The sequence below is a fragment of the Zootoca vivipara genome, chromosome 1 (genome assembly GCF_965207765.1).
Source record: "Zootoca vivipara chromosome 1, rZooViv2.hap1.1, whole genome shotgun sequence".
NCBI lineage: Eukaryota > Metazoa > Chordata > Lepidosauria > Squamata > Lacertidae > Zootoca > Zootoca vivipara.
The window spans coordinates 87,787,034-87,807,416 of NC_142582.1; the positions used below are offsets into that span (position 1 = coordinate 87,787,034).

At 42.2% G+C, this 20,383-nt stretch overlaps 1 protein-coding gene across 3 annotated transcripts in view; it reads left to right on the forward strand.

The window, feature by feature from the left end:
- The window catches only part of TMEM229B (transmembrane protein 229B), a 40,491-nt gene that overhangs the window by 1,128 nt on the left and 18,980 nt on the right, over nucleotides 1-20,383 (forward strand). The gene's annotated exons all lie outside the window — the stretch shown is intronic.

A 20,383-nucleotide genomic window follows, 5' to 3' on the forward strand; every position in this document is an offset into this window, starting at 1 on the left:
TTTAATGTTTGATGCTGTACTGTTTTTAATATTCGGTTGGAAGCCTCCCAGAGTGGCTGGGGAAACCCAGCCAGATGGGCGTGGTATAAATAATAAATTATTGTTATTATTTATTATATAGTCCTTTTCTTGCCGTCTAAGTACTATTCTTTATCGGTTTTTATTTGCAAAACGCTGTAAGCCTTTCCTTATGCTCACCATCCTGACTCTGTGAAGTGAGCAGCGTTAGCCCCATTTTACAGATATGGAAACTGAAGCTGAAAGAGGAAATGGAGCCCCTGCCAAGGCCAGCCAGTGAGAGATAGCGGTGGATTTGGGACCAAATGATCTCCCAGATCCAAGCCTCACCTGGCTCCCAGTGAGGCTTATTCCCTGCTAGCCTCAGTATATTCCTACCATCTCCTCAGCCCATAGCTGCCAAGTTATCCCTTTTTTAAAGGGATTTTCCCTTATGCTGAATAGGCTTCCTCGCGAGAAAAGGGAAAACTTGGCAGATATGTCAGCCTACTTTTTGCTTCTGATGACTAGGCTGGCTTGGTTGCCTTTGAAAACCTTCGCCACAGTCCACTTGTTGGCCTCTGAAGTGCCACGCCAAGTCACATGTTTGTTTTTCCCAGTTACAGACTGTATGTAGTGATTTCTCTGGAGTTTGCCATAGTTCTTTACTTTCTGGCTGTAGTTAAGGGCATCTACTATATCCATGGTAGACCTATCTTCTAGGTGCCACTACCTGGGTATTTAGGTAACAGACCTCTCTAGGTAGTAGAATGCTTCCTACTCAGTGGTACCTCAGGTTAAGAACAGTTTCAGGTTAAGAACGGACCTCTGGAGGTACCACTGTACATTTGTCAAGATGCCACAAGACTCACTAAGGGTTTTGATGCAACAGACTAAGGGCACAATCCGAAGGTTAGATCCAGGATCTAGTTGAGCTGAGCTAGGATCTCAGCTGGCAACTCAAACTCTATTTCAAAGGTTACAGGTAGGTAGCCGTGTTGGTCTGAGTCGAAGCAAAATAAAAAAATTCCTTCAGTAGCACCTTAAAGACCAAAGGGCTTGTTTCCCCTTCTTCCAGGTTTAGGCTGGCTCAGCCAGCAACAGCCCTGCTGCTAAATGGAGTTTGGATCTGGAATATGTTATGACATCTTAATTTAAGTTGGCATAATTTATGCTGGTTTCCCATATTTAGGACTGCTCCCTTACATGCTTACTCTAGTGGAAGTTGTATTTTGAGATGATAAAAAGGGATAGGAACCTGCCTGTGGTGATTTCCTTATTTGTGATGAAACACAGTGGAAGTCATCAAAGGGGTGAGCATGCTTATATTGAGCCCAGCTACTTGAAATTATAATATCGCATATGTTGTTCTCCCATCCCACCCAAATTTAGGACGCTTTTCCACATGAAACTGGTTCAGTTGATTGGACTACCGGTAATTCAGGATAAACAAAAGGATGTATTCAGAAGCTGAATAGGATAGATGGAGGAAAGGTACATTGTTTGCTTGCTCCTCACTTAATTATCTCTAAAGAGGAAAAAGTACATCATCTCTCTTGTATCCATAGCTAAATATGTACTAGTTGTCAACAAATGGGTATACTGTACTGGTCTGTGCTGCTCTGAAACCAACTATACTGTGTTGCCAGAAATAGCCAATGTTTTAAAAATAGTACCTATAATCTCTAGCATTCTGAGGACAAAAAGAGAACCTTGGGAAAACTCATGTATGGCTGACTGCCGGACTGTCATTTGAATGGAGGTGAATTTGCTAACATGAACAGCTGTTGGTGTTATTGAATTCTTGTGAACAATCAACTTGACAAATGTCAGATAGCAGCAGATTTTCTCAGTACGGAAAAAATATAGTTAGATTGATGTGTACTCAATAATAAAAATTTTGTATCAGGATGGCCTAAGTTAGATCTGACCTACATAAATATAATCAACAATGCAAATTAACTGTGTGAGTATATGTATGTATATGTTAGATATATCACACACACACACACACACATATTGCATAATTTATTCTGCTTCTATTAGTCGTGAAAAGTTGTAGGAACTATGCAAGGCACTTAAGCATAAACCTCCTGACCTCAGGAAATTCATTTTAGACCTCCATTGCATCTGAGATTTTATTAGGCATTCCCCACACATCTTTAAGCCTATTTTTTTTATCCCCATAAGGTCTAGAAACTTGCTTTAAGAAAAGTTGACTCGTGTGTGCAAACATAATGTCACTGGAAAAAAAAAGGATTGGCCATGAACTAAGATACCCATGCATAGCACGGATGTTTCTGACAATTAGTGCATAGCATGGATATTTCTGACAATGGGTATTTCTGACAATTAGGAAGACTTAATCTCTTTAATCTGTTTATTAGCAGCTAGTTTGACCATCTCCAAGGACTGGGGGAAATATGAAATCTCTCTATATTTTTCAATGGTACAGAGAATGTGGAGGTCAGGTTTCAAGGGCAAACATAAGCAGCAATTTCATGTATGTGTGACAAAGAATGACCACTTTATTGAACACTGGCTCCCATTCATTTCACATGCTAACAGGAATCCAGCTGGGCAGCTTTGCAATGAGTCTTCTACCATATTGTGCAAGGACCTGCTTTCTCCATAATGCTCAAGTTCTCCATAAAGCTTAAAAGTTCTCCATAAAAGCTTAATGACTAAGCTTTTATGTATGATTCTACATCCCTTTTAGAGGGGGGAAGTGTACTGCTTTGGTATGGTGGTGGTTTGGTCCGTTTGAACATCAACAGTTTTTTCTTTGAATTTGTAGCTCTTAAAATATTAATGTGTGTGTGTGTATGTGTATGTATGTGTGTGTATATATATATATATATATATATATATATATATATATATATTCAAGCAAAGCTGATTTGGGGGGATGCTAAATTTGTGCCCATTACCAAATTATATGATTCTACCCACCCATGTTTATCTTCTCTGTTATTTTAAATAGAACCTGGAGAGAGTTAGGGAAGTGGCTTGTCTGGGCTTCCTATACCTCCCTGCTGACAGGAAAGTAAGCTTGTGGGGAAACAGAGGTCCCTCAGGCCTCTGCTCCTGCTTTCCTTCTCCAGAAAGCCAATCCCTCTCCACCCTTTTCCCGTGCTGTAGACTGTAAGCTCAAGAGCTCCAAGAGCCCTTTATTAGGTCTTGGTGGTAGCAGTGCTCACCCATTTCTTAGCTGAGCTGTCTGAGTGACAGCAGCCCTGGTGCCTGTAGGGGAAGGTTGAGGCATCTTGTTAGAAGCCAGTCTGCCCAAAGTGATCCCCTGCAAATCTTCAGTACTATACTAAAGAATTTGTTTCTAAATGAAAGGTTCTGCAAATTTTGTTGGAGAACCTACTGGAGACTGTGTGCTGGTTAGATCTTGAGAAGTTTCATTTCCTCCCCACTCTCCATCTAAAAAAGAGGAACCCCTTTTGAAGAGATAAAAGCTTCTGTATTTTTTCCCATATTTGGACTCTAATGTCAACAAGTATTTATGGACCACAGGAGTGGCTAACATGGATGGCGTTGCTGTTTATGCTCACTGTGCTTCCATAATACAAGCATTATTCAAAACATATTCCTTGTGGGAATAAAGTTGAGAAACATAGGAAAAAATGGTAAAATTGACAACCCGTACATAGATCTGAGTCTACAGTGACTGAGCCAAGTGTGTGGTGCTAAGCTGGGGCGTGATCCAGCCAAAGCTAAGCATTCTTAAGTCCCATTGATTTCAGTGCCTGTTCTTAGCTTAATTTCGACTGCAGCACGCTTTAAACCAGCTTCTATGACCAGGTTTAAAATGTTGGATTATAACTTGGTGGATGCATTCTGGGGTAGGGGTTGAAGCCTGAGCAGAAGACTCTTTCTTTCTTTCTTTCTTTCTTTCTTTCTTTCTTTCTTTCTTTCTTTCTTTCTTTCTTTCTTTCTTTCTTTCTTTACTAAGAATAGTATTTACTCAGAAGAAACTTGGTTTCCTAGTAAGCATGCATAGGGTTAGCTCTTCAGGTGTAAGAAATTTTCCAGGTCCCAGCTTTCAGAACTTGAGATTCACGTTCTGGACATGGGTTGTGTTGGTTATTTTGAACAGCATGTCAAGAGATTTATTTTTATTTTTATTTTTTGTAGATTGACAAGAAATGGATGCAAAGAGCAGCAAAGCCAGTAGCAAAAATCAAGCTATCCTGAAAACTGTATTAAATGGCAGTATGTAAATACCCATAACCAATCAATCATTGGTTATATAAATAAAATGCAAAGATCTGTGTTCTCCCCTGATGCCAGCTATTTTTTTGGGGGGGGCATCAAGAGTGAGCAGCTTTTGTTCCTGTTTATTATGATGGGTGGGGTGGGGGTTCACACTTCCTTTTGAAACGTAAGCAAAAATATCCCCTTAGCAAAAGGAAACAGCTTTCAGGAATGCAGTATTTATGTGATAATCTGCCACTGAACTAGTAATCTTCAAAGGGAACTATTTTTATTAACGGGCATTTCTATGGTACCCAGCATTGGTAGTGTGTGTGTGTGTGTGTGTGTGCTTAGGCTATTAACTTGCAATTTTTCATTTCACAGTTGCTATACAAAAGAGTCTTAATTTTTATTTTCATACCAACTTTCCCATTATTAACCGTTCCTAAGTGCTGCTTGTAAAAATGAATAAAAAGCATAGAAGATGAATTAAAATATTCTGGTAGGTGAGAGTGAATTCTTTCTTACACCACTGGCAGGGACAGTATACTACAAGACTGTGCTGTAGTTTCAGAAAATTCATTTCAAGCGTACTGCTGGGACATCTCACTGAGTCAGTGTAGACCAGCCATGACATCTTTAACTATGGTTTAGAAATCGAGAGATTGTACACCTTTTTGCCTTCTGTCTTCTCCTCCACCCTCCATCTCCTGCTGGCCTTAATCACAATTAAATACGACATCGTCAATGACATTAACCACGGTTGAGATTAACTCACCAGGCTCCCTTTTAACCAGGGATTTGAATAGTGGCTAGTCAATGATCATGCAGTGAAGTACATGGTTAAGCACAGATTGGAACCTTGATCTCCCTGACCCACCGCATTGCACCACAACTTGCTCATCACTTCTGTATACTATGCCATACTCCTCTGGTTTTGATCCAGCCAAGTTTTTGAACCAATAAACTGGCAGTCTGCTAAATATCCCTTCTCCCAAAATGACATCAATTAGGGCAGATTAATTATAATACTAAGATTCTAGGCTAAATCTCTGAATAAAACTTTGACCTATTTTATTAACAAATAACAATAGTCATATCAGCTGTGTTTAGCAGCGGAGCATGGAAAGCAAATTTCCTATATCTCATCTGAAGAAGTATTTGTGGGGAAAGTACATTGTTTCCCCAGAGATTTAGATGGAGTCATAAACTTGTGTCCAGAAAGTACTGCTTCAGATTGCAGGTGACACGGAAACATATGATGCAATACACCAGGGGTAGGCAACCTAAAGCCCATGGGCCACAAGCGGCCCACAGGGGTTGTTTAACTGGCCCACGAGCCGCCCCAAACCGAGCCGCCCGCTCAGCAAGTCCCCACGCGCTGCACTAAACTGGTGCAGCGCTGCGCGGGGACTCACTTCTGCGGTGCCAGAAATCTCGTCTAACTGTAGTGATGTCTGTTGGAGATGCAACAACGGGGCAGGAACCTTTCTACACATGTGGTGGGAGTGCAAAGAGATAGTGGGATTTTGGGAAAATATCTATAACGAATTGAAAAAGATGTTTAGATTTACATTTGGAAAAAAACCCAGAATCCTTTCTCCTAGGTATCATGTCAGAGGAAATAAAAAGAACGATCAGACCCATATTTATGTATGTGACTACTGCGGCAAGGTTATTGATTGCCAAAAATTGGAAAAGCAGCAACATCCCAACTAAAACAGATTGGCTATCTAAAATGATGGAATACTTCCATATTGCTGAACTAATAGGAAGGATAAGAGGAGATATGGTACAAAAAGTGAATAAGGAGTGGGCTATCTTTAAGGAATACTTCAAAATTTATGTGGAAAAAGTAGAATTTCTGACAGCTATTGAGTGAATCCAGAAAATGAATAGAGTGAAAGGAGAGTAAAGTCAAGATAGAAGAAGAGATTAAAGAAATACTGTAATGAAATGTGTTTAAGCTAGTTGGGAAAATAAAGTAGCGTAACAAGAATGGCTGGAAGTCAAGTCACTTGGTGGGTTGCTGTGTGGGGTAGGTGTGTTGGTATGTTGATATGTATAGTATAGGTAGGTATTATATAATGTAGGTATGTTTTATGCTATGAAAATAAGGTAGTGTGTTGTGTATGTGTTTTGTGTAAATGTAAATGTATGTGTTTTATATGAATTTTAAAAAATGAAGTGGACGATGCATAATATTTTTCACATTGAGTACTTGCTTGTAACAGTTTTAGAATAAGATTGCTTGTGCAAGAACTCAAATAGATTTATGTTAGTAGGGAAGCAAGAAAGGAACTATGTCATCCTGTGTTCTGACCCCTGCTGTTGAATTAATTAATCTGGTGCAGTTGTTTGGGGCAACCTCTCCTAATAAATCCTCTCCCTACGCAATCTTGTCTCCAAGCTCTATATAAAAGATGGATTAGTGCATAAAGAGGATCTCCTCCTCTAAGCGCCTTCGCTATCATGTGCTGTCTTCCCTGTGTTGCGTAAGGTTTAGAACTGATGCTCATTAGTTTAGACTTAAGCGATGAGTTTTGAACTAGAATTTAACTCTCACTGCAGCTTGTCCTGTTTCAGGCCAGCGCCTTTGACAGGAACCATGTGTCTTCTGTAAATTCCTCTACCACACAGCCACCCCCAAACTCGGCCCTTCATATGTTTTGGGACTACAGTTCCCATCATCCCTGACCGCTGGTCCTGTTAGCTAGGACCAGCGGTCAGGGATGATGACCAAAAGCTTCCAACTGTTAATGAGATAGACCAAGCAAATGTGATAAACAGTGACCTTCAGACATAATGCTGTACCATCATCTAGTATTTTAGGACTGAGCCTGGGTGAATTTGGGATTTGTGCACTCCTCTTTCATCTCCTCCTTCAATGTGGCTGCAAAGTGACCATAGCGTCTGCTGCCGTTTTCCGTGGTTTGATGCTATGTCCAAACCGGAATAAGCAAGTGACTTTTATTGCAACTATCCTGTCTGAGCAAGCCATCTTCAAGGCATAAGAAACCCTCGAGTTGTTCTTGAACTCCAACTTTCATCATTCCTGACCATTGGCCATGCTGGGTGGGGCCCATAGGAGCTGTAGTCCAAAAACACCGGGGGGGGGGCACAGATTCCCCATTTGTGAGCTAAGTCATTGTTAAAACTCACTGCATGTTTCAATTTGGACATAATGACAAAGTATGGAGAGTTGAAACCAGAAGGGATGCTCTCGATCTCCTAGTGACCACACCAGAGAAGCATAGTGAGCAGGGAAGTGCATGAGTCCAATGCAAGCTTGCTCCCAGCATGTTTGATTTAGTGTTGCATATGAACAAGGCCACTGTGTTTTTTCAGTCTGTCAAACTTACCTTCTTATGCTGGGTACCACTGGAAATAATTCTCAGATGTGATGGTGTGTTTGTTTCAATCTGGTAGTGGAAACTAAAGTATTTGTGGGGGGAAAGGATGCTCGACTCTTCTAACCTGTCTTGCTGTGAAATGTGTTTACCATTAAATGATTGCACCAACTCATTGCCAAATATGCCTGTAGTTAGTGCACCAGCTTGTATTTAGGTTTGCTTTTTGTTCTTGATCCTGTGTGCTCTTGGTCTTTCATGGGATTCCGTGTTTCTCTCAACGAGCTTATGCAAATAGGCTTGGGTAGACATTGGTGATTTTGGAAGGAGCTACTGTCTCTCTCTTGTAGTATGTGTTACTGTGAAAGCTGTATAAGCAATCCTTGCAGTGCAGTCTAGATTGGCGGCTGTTTGCGATGGATTGGCCTCTTTTTAACAATGAAGATCTTCAGAGCTGATGGTACCAAGAACATCTGCATGGTGCCTGGGCAGGAAGCTCTTCAAGGCCTTTCATTGCTACTGAACCAAATGGAAAATGGGATTGCTAATTTGCTATTTGAGCAACCAAGGAAATGAACTGTGTACATGTCTGGGGGGGCGGAATCAGTAATGAATTAAGTGAGCGAATAGAAATGCTGAGAATATTTTTGAAAAAGCCTGCTGCACATGAACTTACTGATACATAATTTTAAGTGCTTTTCATCTAGATGTCATACCCTTGTTGGTTGAACATCCTTGCATCTTTTTTTACATACTTTACATATAAACTGTTTTGTAAGGCCCGTCTGAAAAGTGATGAATAGAACTACTTCACATAATAAACACATGACCACAACTGAGTAGTAATTGATTTTCTAAATACATAATTAAAACTTTATGCCATTTTTTCAAGTCACTTTGCTGGTAAAATAAAAGTAACCAAGGCTGAAATATTATACGTTTACCTAGGAGTAGACCCCACTGAATACAGTAGGACTAGTTCTTTTTATTTGACATGTATAGGATTATGCTGTAAGGCGACAAATACATACCTGGGAGAAAACATTATTGAACACAGAGGGACTTCCCTCTGAGTAAACATTCCTAATAGGATAGCACCGTAAGTTACTCAATCCTGAAAAAAATAGTAGAAGAGTGGAAAAACTAGGAGTATTGCTGAAGCGTTTAATAACCCACTATCCTCCACAGAGTATGTAACAGTTGGAAAATGTTAATCTACTAGGTTGCTAAGCAACTGTGTCCTGACCTCAATCCCTATTGGATCAAGGGGAGTTTACTGATGAATTATATTTTTACTCTAATTTAAACCTTGATAGAGCTGATGTAGGTGGGGTTTTAACAAAATGGTCCTTTTCCTGGTTCACTGGGGTGTACCATTTATCATTTGGTGTGTTTATAAAAGCATGCTAATAATAAATTTCAATAATGAGAATTACGGAATACTGTGTTGTGTTGCACAAAAATAAGTTTTTATAGGATCTTGTGTCAGTGTTAGTAACCCAAAATTAACCTCAGATGTATTACTGCTAGGCTAAAGGTCAAACTGATAAAGAGCCAACATGTGAAATGATGTCACAGGAATGAGAGCTGTCAGAATCTCTCAAATATCACTTTTGAGATATATCCCACATTGCAGGTTTTTTAAAAAACCAAGTAATAAAACATACCCATACAAGGAATACAGAATTTAGTAGTTGTACAGAAAAGAAAAGAAAAATAGAAAAAAATGATTGTAGTATTAGATGTTCCAAGAAAGGGAGTCAAATGAAAGTAATAAGGTTCCACAAATTGATGGAAGGTGAAAACCATGTTCAATTGTCTTAACAAAGTCCATAAAAGGATACCATGTCATATAGATGGTGTGAGTCTTATCCACCCCATATCAATATTCTTTTTGTGAAATGGTTAATTTGTCCTTAACCACAGTGTCCCATACTTGCAAAATTCATGCTTCAGAAAGATTTTCATTTAAAAGTTTTCCAATTTTTTGCAATCACCAATCTAGATGCAGTTAATTAATGGAAGATGATGTCTTTATTGGTTATGTTCATAATATGAGGAGTAAAACAAGATAGTAGGGCTAATTTTGCACCTGTCCATACTTTTCAGTTTTAGCTATATAAAAGTGCTGTACCTTCCATCATTTGTTTTGCAAAAGTCTTTCAGTTTTTCAACAGTTTGTTCTTATGGCATTTTGCTTTAGAGACCCCGTGATTGTGGAATCAAACGTTCTGCTTCTTTTCCAGGCAGGCAGGCACATGCTTTCATTAGTCAATGTGGCTGCCTACACTTTTCTTAGAGCTATATGAATGCAGTCAACAGCTCCATGCTTTGTTTTTATACACAGGAATGACTTCAAAAGGCCTGCATTGTTGCTAATTTACATTGTAACAGGGGCAGCAAACTTGAAATATAAGTGAAGGGTCTGCAAAATAGAAGCATTCAGAATTGCTACAAAGCTGATTATTTCTACCATTTACCCTCTTGTTTCTCAGAAATCAAATTGGAGGCAAGGAGCAAAACATTTTGGGTGCTGTGTTCTCACAGGGTTGTTGCAGCTTTCTACCTTGTAGGTTGAATTGTTTTAATACCCTTAATGCAGTAGTGTAGTGATTGCCCTGTGCAAAATTTCAACACCAGTATTGAAATTCAACAGCTGTACTGCCTCAATACAGCTGCACATTTCCTTTGCTGGGCTCCGTTGAAAACAGCTTCTCCAGATAAAGGAACAAGTTTTCTTTTCTTTTCTTGGTGGTTGCAATCTCCACCATTAGGCAGTTGAATGCTGATGTGTACTCCATCCAGTAAATATAAAGTTTGCATCAATTCAGAATCTCCTCCCCTGTGACGTCTCATTTCCCAGAAGGGCTTATTTTTAATAGTTGCTTCCCAGTGGATTCTGACTCTGTGGTTCTGGAGTTCTGCTGTAATACAGTTCTCCAAAGCACTAAGACACACCTTTTGTCCAATTAGCATCTCCCTTTAGGTAACTAATGCTTAAGGTACCTTCATACATTACAAAATTGGCCTATCTTAGCTACTGTCTCATTAAAAGCAGAGTGGCATTGGGCTGCATTGTTGTCTGAATACCCTTGGGCCTTGCAGACTGCCTGAGCAATGCAGTGTCTCAAGTAAGCAATCATCCATTTGCCTACTGTCAGGGGTTCTTGTGACTACTCTAGAGTAACGACGCTCCGCATGCTTGTCTTTAAACAGTTTTTATTAGTGCAGTCTATTTACAGTGAGACTGGTGTGTAAAACATGTCTGCTCAGTCCGATGCAGAATCCGGCACTGAACCGCCCCTTGACTTGCTCCAACATAAGAGTCTTGGGACAGCAAACCTCCTTCCCCTCCTTCCCCTGCGTAATTCCGGAACCGGAGGAAAGGGTCTACGCTCCATGTTTTCCTTCTCCCCCTTCCCCCCCTCTCTTCCTCCCTCCTCTGTAGCAGGGGCTCTCCCGTGCTGCCAGATCCCTGGCCCTCTTGCCCCACTTCCTGACTGGTCTCCTCAGCGTCCTCGCTGCCATCGCTGCTTGGGGAGGAGCTGCTTCTGATGAGAGGGGGAGGTTCTCTATACTCTCTTCCCCTTACATCCACTCTCTGTGTTGTAGCTGAGAATTAGCCCCTCTCCCTGATTAAGCGCCAGCTCTCCTCAACTGCAGATTCTCTAAAGTCAGGATTTTGCAAGTAAGGAGGAGGAAGTTTCTCCCAAGGCAGTGGTGAATAACCTTTGGTACACCTGTACCACAGCCAAGACCCAAGTACAGTGGTACCTCGGTTTAAGTACACAATTGGTTCCGGAAGTCTGTACTTAACCTGAAGCGTACTTAACCTGAAGCGAACTTTCCCATTGAAAGTAATAGAAAGTGGATTAATCCGTTCCAGACGGTCCACGGAATACTTAAACTGAAGCGTACTTAACCTGAAGCGAACTTTCCCATTGAAAGTAATAGAAAGTGGATTAATCCGTTCCAGACGGTCCACGGAATACTTAAACTGAAGCGTACTTAACCTGAAGCGAACTTTCCCATTGAAAGTAATGGAAAGTGGATTAATCCGTTCCAAACAGGTCCGCGGAGTACTTAAACTGAAAGTACTCAAACCGAGGCGTTCTTAAACCGAGGTATGACTGTAGAAGCCTGTGTGCACATTACCATTGACTCTGGCTCCAGAGTCAACTGTTGGTGTTTGAAAGTGCATTCATATGAGGTTAGCTGCAATCCTTATGTATCCTTAATTTCTTGAGAATGTTTGATGCCCTAAAACCAGCTTCCACCTGATTCGAAAATGTAGGCCACAGTTAAGCTGAGGTGTGTACATTTGAGACAGTGTTGCACATGCACAGCTGACAGTGCATGCACACATTACAACTTCATTGAACAGGAGTTTGCACAGGGAAACAAATCAGCTAATGTACACCAGGTGAATAATAATAATAATAATAATATAATAATAATAATAATAATTTATTATTTATACCCCGCCCATCTGGCTGAGTCTCCCCAGCCACTCTGGGCGGCTCCCAATTGAGTATTAAAACAATACAGCATTAAATATTAAAAGCTTCCCTAAACTGGCCTGCCTTCAGATGTATTTTAAAATTAGGATAGCTGCTTATTTCCTTGACATCTGATGGAAGGGCATTCCACAGGGCAGGTGCTGCTACCGAGAAGGCCCTCTGTCTGGTTCCCTGTAACCTCACTTCTCGCAATGAGGGAACCGCCAGAAGGCCCTCGGCGCTGGATCTCAGTGTCCGGGCTGAACGGTGGGGGTGGAGACGCTCCTTCAGGTATACAGGACCAAGGCCGTTTAGGGCTTTAAAGGTCAACACCAACACTTTGAATTGTGCTCGGAAACGTACTGGGAGCCAGTGTGGATCTCTCAGGACCGGTGTTATGTGGTCCCGGCAGTCGCTCCCAGTCACCAGTCTAGCTGCCACATTCTGGATTAGTTGCAGTTTCTGGGTCACCTTCAAAGGTAGCCCCACGTAGAGCACATTGCAGTAGTCCAAGCGGGAGATAACCAGAGCATGCACCAGTCTGGCAAGACAGTCCGCCGGCAGGTAGGGTCTCAGCCTGTGTACCAGATGGAGCTGATAGACAGCTGCCCTGGACACAGAATTAACCTGCGCCTCCATGGAAAACATCACCAACCTCTCTCTGGTGTGTACAGCAACATAAGAAAGTGACTTGAAATGCAGCCGGGGGAAATGATGCATTTTAAGCTGCTAATATGTACAATTAAGTCACATATTACGTGCATTTAACATACATTATTTCAACCATATGTGCTTGGCTGTAGACCCTTTCCAGATTCCATTCCAGCCTTTTTATTCTGCCTGCATCTCTCTCTCTACCTTTCCCCCTCTCTCTCTCTTCCTCTCTCTCTCTTCCTCTCTCTCTGCTGCTGCTCTGCCCCCCCTTTATTTCTCATTGCCTCCCTCCCTCCCGCCAGTTGCTCACATGAGGATGAGTGAGGGGAGGCAGTGGAGCTACATGGAAGGCCTCCCTGCAGGGCTTCCCCCTTGCCAACCAAGGAAAATTAAACTTTGGCTATATACAATTTTCACATACTGTATATGCACAACCATTGGCACCAAATATCTGTGCATGATACAAGGTGATTGTATGTAGACACTGACAATTAGCAGGTGACAAAGGCTGCTTTATAGCACTGCATATGGCACTCTCATGCCTTGGTGTGGTTTTACCTCTATCCTGCTGAGCAGTAGAGCAGGCAGCAGTCTAGACATGAGTGGATAGGTCCTCCTTCTCCAGGCAAGGATTGCTTAGGTTGGCTATCCAAGTCCTGAGGTATGATCCATTGGGAAGAATCTGTTCTTCCTTCCTTTCCAGAACTGCTTGGCTAGGTAAGGGTGATAAGCACTGTTCAGACCATGAGCTGGGTTTCTTCCAGAGAAACAACCCAATAAATGGATCCTTGGATTCTCAAGGGCCTTAGGTATCCTGCATTTGGGAGAGGCTGCTCCACAGTGTGATTTTATGAAGTTGTTCTTCCATATTTTCAAGTTTGCATTCGTTAAAAAAGCAAGGGAATAGCTAGTGTGAAGTGAACTTGAGTGGTGTGAATGCAATGTTCTACCGAGGACTCTTAAATGTATTGTCTGCCCTTCGCAAAGGGGCTTGCATTGATCTCTCTTGGCAACTGAGCGAGGTCTATTACAGACCAAATGGGGGCAGATGCTCCTAGGAATGCTGCTACCATAACAAAATTTAGCCAGGTGTGCCGGGTGGCGCAGTGGTGATCTCAGCTGAGAAAGGAACATTGGGCTGACTTCCTGATGCCTGATCCTGTTGCTCCGAGTACAGCAAGTGCCCCTTATCGTTTGCCCTCGAGGACTATCAAAGGAAACCTAGATGTCTTCCATTACTGTTGAAAACAAGAGTAGAGTCTCATGTCGGGCCTCAAAGAAGAATGTAGATCTATTGGCAGTGGATCTGAACAAGGGAATGAATAATTCATGGCCCCAAATGCCTCCTGTGCGTTCTCATCCATTTAGGCTGCTTGGGAGCTCTAGCTGCTGAGATGCAGAAACAGATCGACTTCCAAAGGATAAAAACCCTTATAGACGCTGCTTGCTGTTGCTTCTGTCAGCCTCCAGTTCAAAGGATTGCAGCAGCTGCTGTGATGTTGGCTTAAGAGGGCGAAGGCCGGACCCCCGATTGCTGCCCCATCAAAACAGTGGTAGTCCAAGAAGTTCTGTAGCAAGGGCAGCCTGCTAGCATCCCTTCTCTAGGTAAGTAAGGCAAAAAAGGTGGCTTGGCTAATTTTACCAGGAACCGTGTGGCAGGCAGGGGAGGGCAGTGGCTCAGCCCAGAGTTGGAAATGGCCTTGTTTATGTGCCAAGCGGCTTTTCTTAGGAGCAGGGGCAGGGGCGGGCACAGGAGAAAGCAAAGCAGGTTTGTCTCTGCCAAAAGCTTGCTAAAAACAGACGAGGCTTTGATTCACTTTCAGCCACCATCTTAAGAAGTAAAGCTGATTTAATAGCTGTTCAGTGGAGTAAATTCATTGTGTAGAGTCACTTACTAGCTGGGCAGTTGTCCATATCAGAGTTGGCAGCTAAGGGCTTGGGAGAAGGAATTTCTCTCCCTGCCTTGGTAGAGGTCTCCTGAGGTCATGAAAGAGGTGCACTGGCAGGGCAGCAGCGGGGAGAGGGGTTAGTCCAGGTCAGCGGGAAACACGACTTCATTCTCCCAAGCTGTCTATCCAGCGCCTTTGAAACAGGGCTTGTGGGCTGCCAAACTTCCTCTTCTTTGTTTGCTCAAGTCCCTGCTGTTGATTTATAGTGCCACCTTTTGCCTTCCCTGTTTTCACTGAGGATAAGCTCTTTCCATTGTATTCAATAACTTCTTTTACATTTTGTTGCTCAGGTTGCCATTGATCCAACAGGCTGTATATCCTGTGGAGGAGAGTGTATGACCTGGCTATTTAAAGCAGGTGTTTAAACCCCAGCGTGAGTCAGGTTTCTTAACAATGGGCTATTGCCACTCCATCTCAAGGTTGTTCCAGTCAGACTGTCTCCTTTCCAGATCCCAGTGATATCCAGCTAAGTCATACTCGGAATAGACACGTTAAAACCAATGTGCTTAAGTTACTTAAGTTCATTGATTTCAGTGGGTCTGCTCTGAGTATGACTGATGTTGGATGTCATCCAGGGCGTTCTCTCGCTGTGTGTGTGTGTGTGTGTGTGTGTGTGTGTGTGTGTGAGAGAGAGAGAGAGAGAGAGAGAGAGAGAGAGAGAGAGAGAGAGAGAGAGGTTAGAAATATAAATGTGTCACACTTCAGTTGCAATGTATGAAGTTGGATGTCGTCTGTTGCAAAAACTGCAAACTCTAGGTGATATTTATCTGGTCCTGACTATTATGTTACAACAGAAGCAGGGAGCACAGCACAACTTACTTATACAGATTTATCAAGACGTTTGCCTCTTGGAACAGTATACAGCACAAAGGGATAAAATACAGTAAATGCAATAAAATAACACATTGCAGCAGCATTTAAAAGTCCAGCATTGCAATAGTGAAGATTACCAGAGCATGGGCTACTATGGCTGAGATGTATCCATACCTGCTTTTTTTCTGAATAGCCCTTCCCCTGGATCTGTGTCATGGTTACACTAGGCAGCCTTTCTCAACCTTGGGTCCGTAGATGTTGTTGGACTAGGGATGAGTGGTCAGGAATGGTGGGAGTTGTAGCCTAGCAACATCTACGGACCCAAGGTTGAGAAAGACTGCACTAGAAAATGTGACAGAATACAGGTTCAACTGAGTCCACACAAGTTTTGGACACACACACACAGCACCATTTGTGCAAGAACTAATCCCCATGACTTCTGAACTTAGGGAACTGCTTTGTTCTAATTATGGCTAGTTAAATCAAACCAAGATTTCAATCAATGGTTTGATCCTGAGTTTGTTTAAATTAGCCATAGTGGATTGGGGGAAAACATTTGATGAGTTATGGTTCCAAAGTACAGTAGAAGCTTTCAAAATTATCCCTCGGTATGTGTAGAGGAGGAGAATCAGGCTTGTTCCCACAATGCTAAACCATGGTTTTAGCTGAACCATAGTTCTATACTACATGTGATCAGAGTCAGAATGTTGGAAAGTAGGGTGGAATGTTACCATTGTTGTTTAGTTGTGTCTGACTCTTTGTGACCCCATGGACCAGAGCACGCCAGGCACTCCTGTCTTCCACTGCCTCCTGCAGTTTGGTCAGACCCATGCTGGTAGCTTTGAGAACACTGTCCAACCATCTCGTCCTCTGTCGTCCCCTTCTCCTTGTCCCCTCAATCTTTCCCAGCATCAGGGTCTTTTCCATTAGCCCCCTTAATTTATTACACAAGTGAATAGAACCCATGCGATAACTACTCCATAACATCTGCACATTTAGAAATATGTCTAAAAGAGAGCTGCCTTGCATGAGCAGGTATTCTCAAAAAGGACTCCTATTCAAGTATTGGAGACCAGGGCTAGCTTGGCCATGCAATCCTAAGGATGAGGCAGGCAGTGTGGACGCACTCCCAGTCTTTGCATGATTCCCCTTCGTATGAATAACACAGGAAGGGGACTTATACATAGTTGAGTAAAAAGAACATTGGCATGCCCAGTTTCATTCCCTATTATTTATGAATAACAAAGATTTTTATATAAGCTGACGGATCCAACAGGGTTCTTTTTGGTAGTGACCTTTGTGAAATGCCACAATATAGAAGCTTCTGGATGTGTCTAAAGAGACTCCTTAAATGGAGGGTTACAATGATCCCCTCTTGTACAGCTTTAAGCTGTGGCCTTGATATGTACAACTGCTAGACTCTGGTGTAGAGAGCTCAAAGTATGCAAAAGAAAATAAGCCTTACAGTGAAATGTCCCGCGTTGCTTTGGGTTAGTCTGCTGTGCAGTTGCAAGGATGGCAAAGAACTCACAGCAAGGTTTCCTGGCTTACTTTTAAGATTGTTCAACAGAGCAGGATTTGAAGAAATGCCCAGGTGGTTTCCATACTAATGTTGCTGTGGAGCACTTCTTACACTTCAGAGGTAGCAAATGTGCGACCCTCTGTGTGGCAAAATGGTCAAATCTATTAAAATTGAGGAGCCATCTGGAAATCCAGAGATGGACACAGGTGTGCTTATGCTTGCTTTTGTCTTTGTTGATTGTCATCTGAGCAAAGAACACTGAGAGAAATGGAGTTGGAAGGGGCTCATTATTCCAGGCAGTCATTCCATGTTTAGTGCTCTTTAACTAAAAATCCACATAGATTTTCAGGGCAATGCTTGAGCTGCACGAGCAGCAGATGGTGCTCTCTGTCTCTCCTTTTGTACACATATATCAACAACACACACAGATGCCCTTGCTTCTGCCCATCATAGCCATCATGACATAAAGAGACCACACTGGTCTACTTGCTCACAGTGCTATCATATGTATATATGCAAGTTGCCTGCCTCTTCAAATGTTGTGTGTGAGCCTCAAACAGGTTTATTATTATACTTGCAGCATGGAAATGTTATATTCTTGCTAGAAAAGAAACGCTTTGTTCCTGCTAGAGTTGCTTTTAATCTTACAAGTTTTTATTTTTGGAGTTTTAAGCAGGATGGATCGATCTCAACTGAGGCAAGTTGTCACCAATAAAATGACAGTTTGAAATCAATTTCTCCATTGTATAAGTCATACTAATTTGTTGCTATAACAATGAAAACATTGGTTAGCAGCTAAGAGCTTTTAAAACAGCACTAGAGTATAATCTAAAGCCTATGGACAGGAAGTCTCTGTGCCTTTGGCACCACATTTTTGTTAACTTAGAAAAAAGGGAGAGGCAATTGTGCAATTAATAGATTTATTTTTTTGACCCTTCGTGCAAGATCACTGCTTTGTCAGCTTAAATCTCTAGAATGTTCCAGAAAAGGGGGCTAATAATTGCTGAGGAGAACAAAGATATGGAGTAGCCAGTCACTACTTGCAGTCTCATGGACTGCAAGAAGATCAAACCTATCCATTCTGAAGGAAATCAGCCCTGAGTGCTCACTGGAAGGACAGATCGTGAAGCTGAGGCTCCAATACTTTGGCCATCTCATGAGAAGAGAAGAATCCTTGGAAAAGACCTTGATGTTGGGAAAGATGGAGGGCACAAGGAGAAGAGGACGACAGAGGATGAGATGGTTGGACAGTGTTCTCGAAGCTACGAACATGAGTTTGACCAAACTGCGGGAGGCAGTGGTAGACAGGAGTGCCTGGTGTCCATGGGGTCACGAAGAGTCGGACACAACTAAACGACTAAACAACAACAACAGCAACAGCCAGTCACATCCATACCATACATTTAAAGCACACAGCTTCCTCCAAAGAATCCTGGGAACTCTAGTTAGTTAAGGGTTATGGAACTGTAATTCTGAAAAGGGTGTGCTACATTTCCCAGGATTATTTGACAGTACTACCCTACCTTATAAGGATGTTATATTGTAATAAAGTATATGCAACACTGAAAGCACGGTATAAATGCCGCATATGTTTTATTTGTTTGTATCCCATCTTTCCACTATAGAAGTCTTCAAAAAATGCCATTTGAGTTCTGCCCTCTAAATACTTTTAGTTTATGAGACATCGTTTCAAAGAAGGCAAAGAAGGCCAATAAATCTTTTTTGTTTTTGTTTAAATAAGTTACACACACACACACACACACACACACACACACACACACACACGTTGATCTAAGAATCCACTTTCTTGGTGCCTTACCATTTGGACCGGAACACAGTCCATTAAACCAACACATTCTGGCACAACTGCAAGCATCTAGACTGGCTTAAGCCTCACATATCATACAGAAACATAGAGCCTAGCTGTGAACCGTCTCATTACAAATAGAACCAGATGCAAACCAATCATGTCAGTAACCAGAGCGTTTGTTTAATGCAGCCTTCCCCAGCTTGGCATCCTCCAACTCCTACCAATTCCTGCCAGCTCCGCTGTGCTTCCTGGGGCTGTTTGGCGACTGTATCCCAAAGCAGCTGGAGCATGCCTAGCTGAGGAAAGCTGCTTTAATCCACAACTGTGAGTGGAATGTGAATCTTTGGCTTCCCCTGTGGCATCTGGGGCTTCCCCTTAGAATCTTGAGGTTCCTTGCATTTCACAACCAAGCAAAGGGTGGATGGATGATGTGTCTTTGTTGTACGTGATCCCACTCAGGGCTCATGAAAATGCAGCATATGCATCCAGCATCATGAGGCCGCAGCCCTACACTCTTAGACGCATTGAACTCAGTAGAAATCGCTTCCGAGTAGAAATGTAGAATTGCACTACTTCAAGAGCAAGCTTAGACCTTACGGCTGTCAAGGGAAATAGCAAGGGATTTCTCCAAGGATGGGGGAGGCTACTCAACAGGAGACTTCAGTGCTCTCCTTAGCAGCTTCCTATTTCAAATGACTACTTGCGGAAGGGAAAGAAAGTAGGATAAAGGAGTGTATATATGAAAATAGGCTAAATTTGCACAATATGTATGAAAAATGTATACTTCATGCATAATGTTTGCATAATGTATGCACAATGGAAACTATTTTTTCCTTCCTTGAGCACGGCATGCTCCCTTTGCCCGTGAGCTGATGGGTGGCTGGGAGTGCATATTGCTCCAGCAATGGAAGAATCAGGAGCCCACCTGATTGTTCCTTTAAAGCACCATCCTTACCTGTCCCATGCCTGATATCAAGAATGTCATCAGGTGTGGGCCAGGAGGACATGGTTCCCCCAAAATGGCCTAGTGGCCCAAATAAGGATGCCTGATGGACCAGGTTTAGCCCAGAGGCTGAGGCTCCCCACCCCTGGTCTAGAGGCTACAATGTTCAGCTTCTCTTGGTGCAGAATTTGAGTTGTTTTAGCAGAATGAATCTTCCAGGACAGAGTTTATACAGTCTAGGATAATATGTCATTATTTTCTCTCCATGATTTCCCCTCTACACAATTGCTCTGATCTGTCATTATGGTATAGCAGGTGGCCTTCTGCTGGTAGTACTGTTTAGAATAAGTTGTTGCTTGTTCTGATGTTGAATAGCATTAGTATCTGAAGGAGCAATTTTGGTTTTACTGGATAAATAATAAGGTGGCAGTTGTATAATTTGTGTGAGTTGCTTAATCCTTCATTGTGAAATTGTTGTTCGACTTTTATCCAGGAAGAAATCTGTTTTATGTACCTTCTGTGCCAGACCTCTGCAGGTATTTGCCTACACACTTACAATGGGACATTTATATCATCTGGAATTGGTGTTTTCAAACTGAAGGCCTTTTCTCATCTGTGTCTTTTGTGCATGCAACACTAGCTC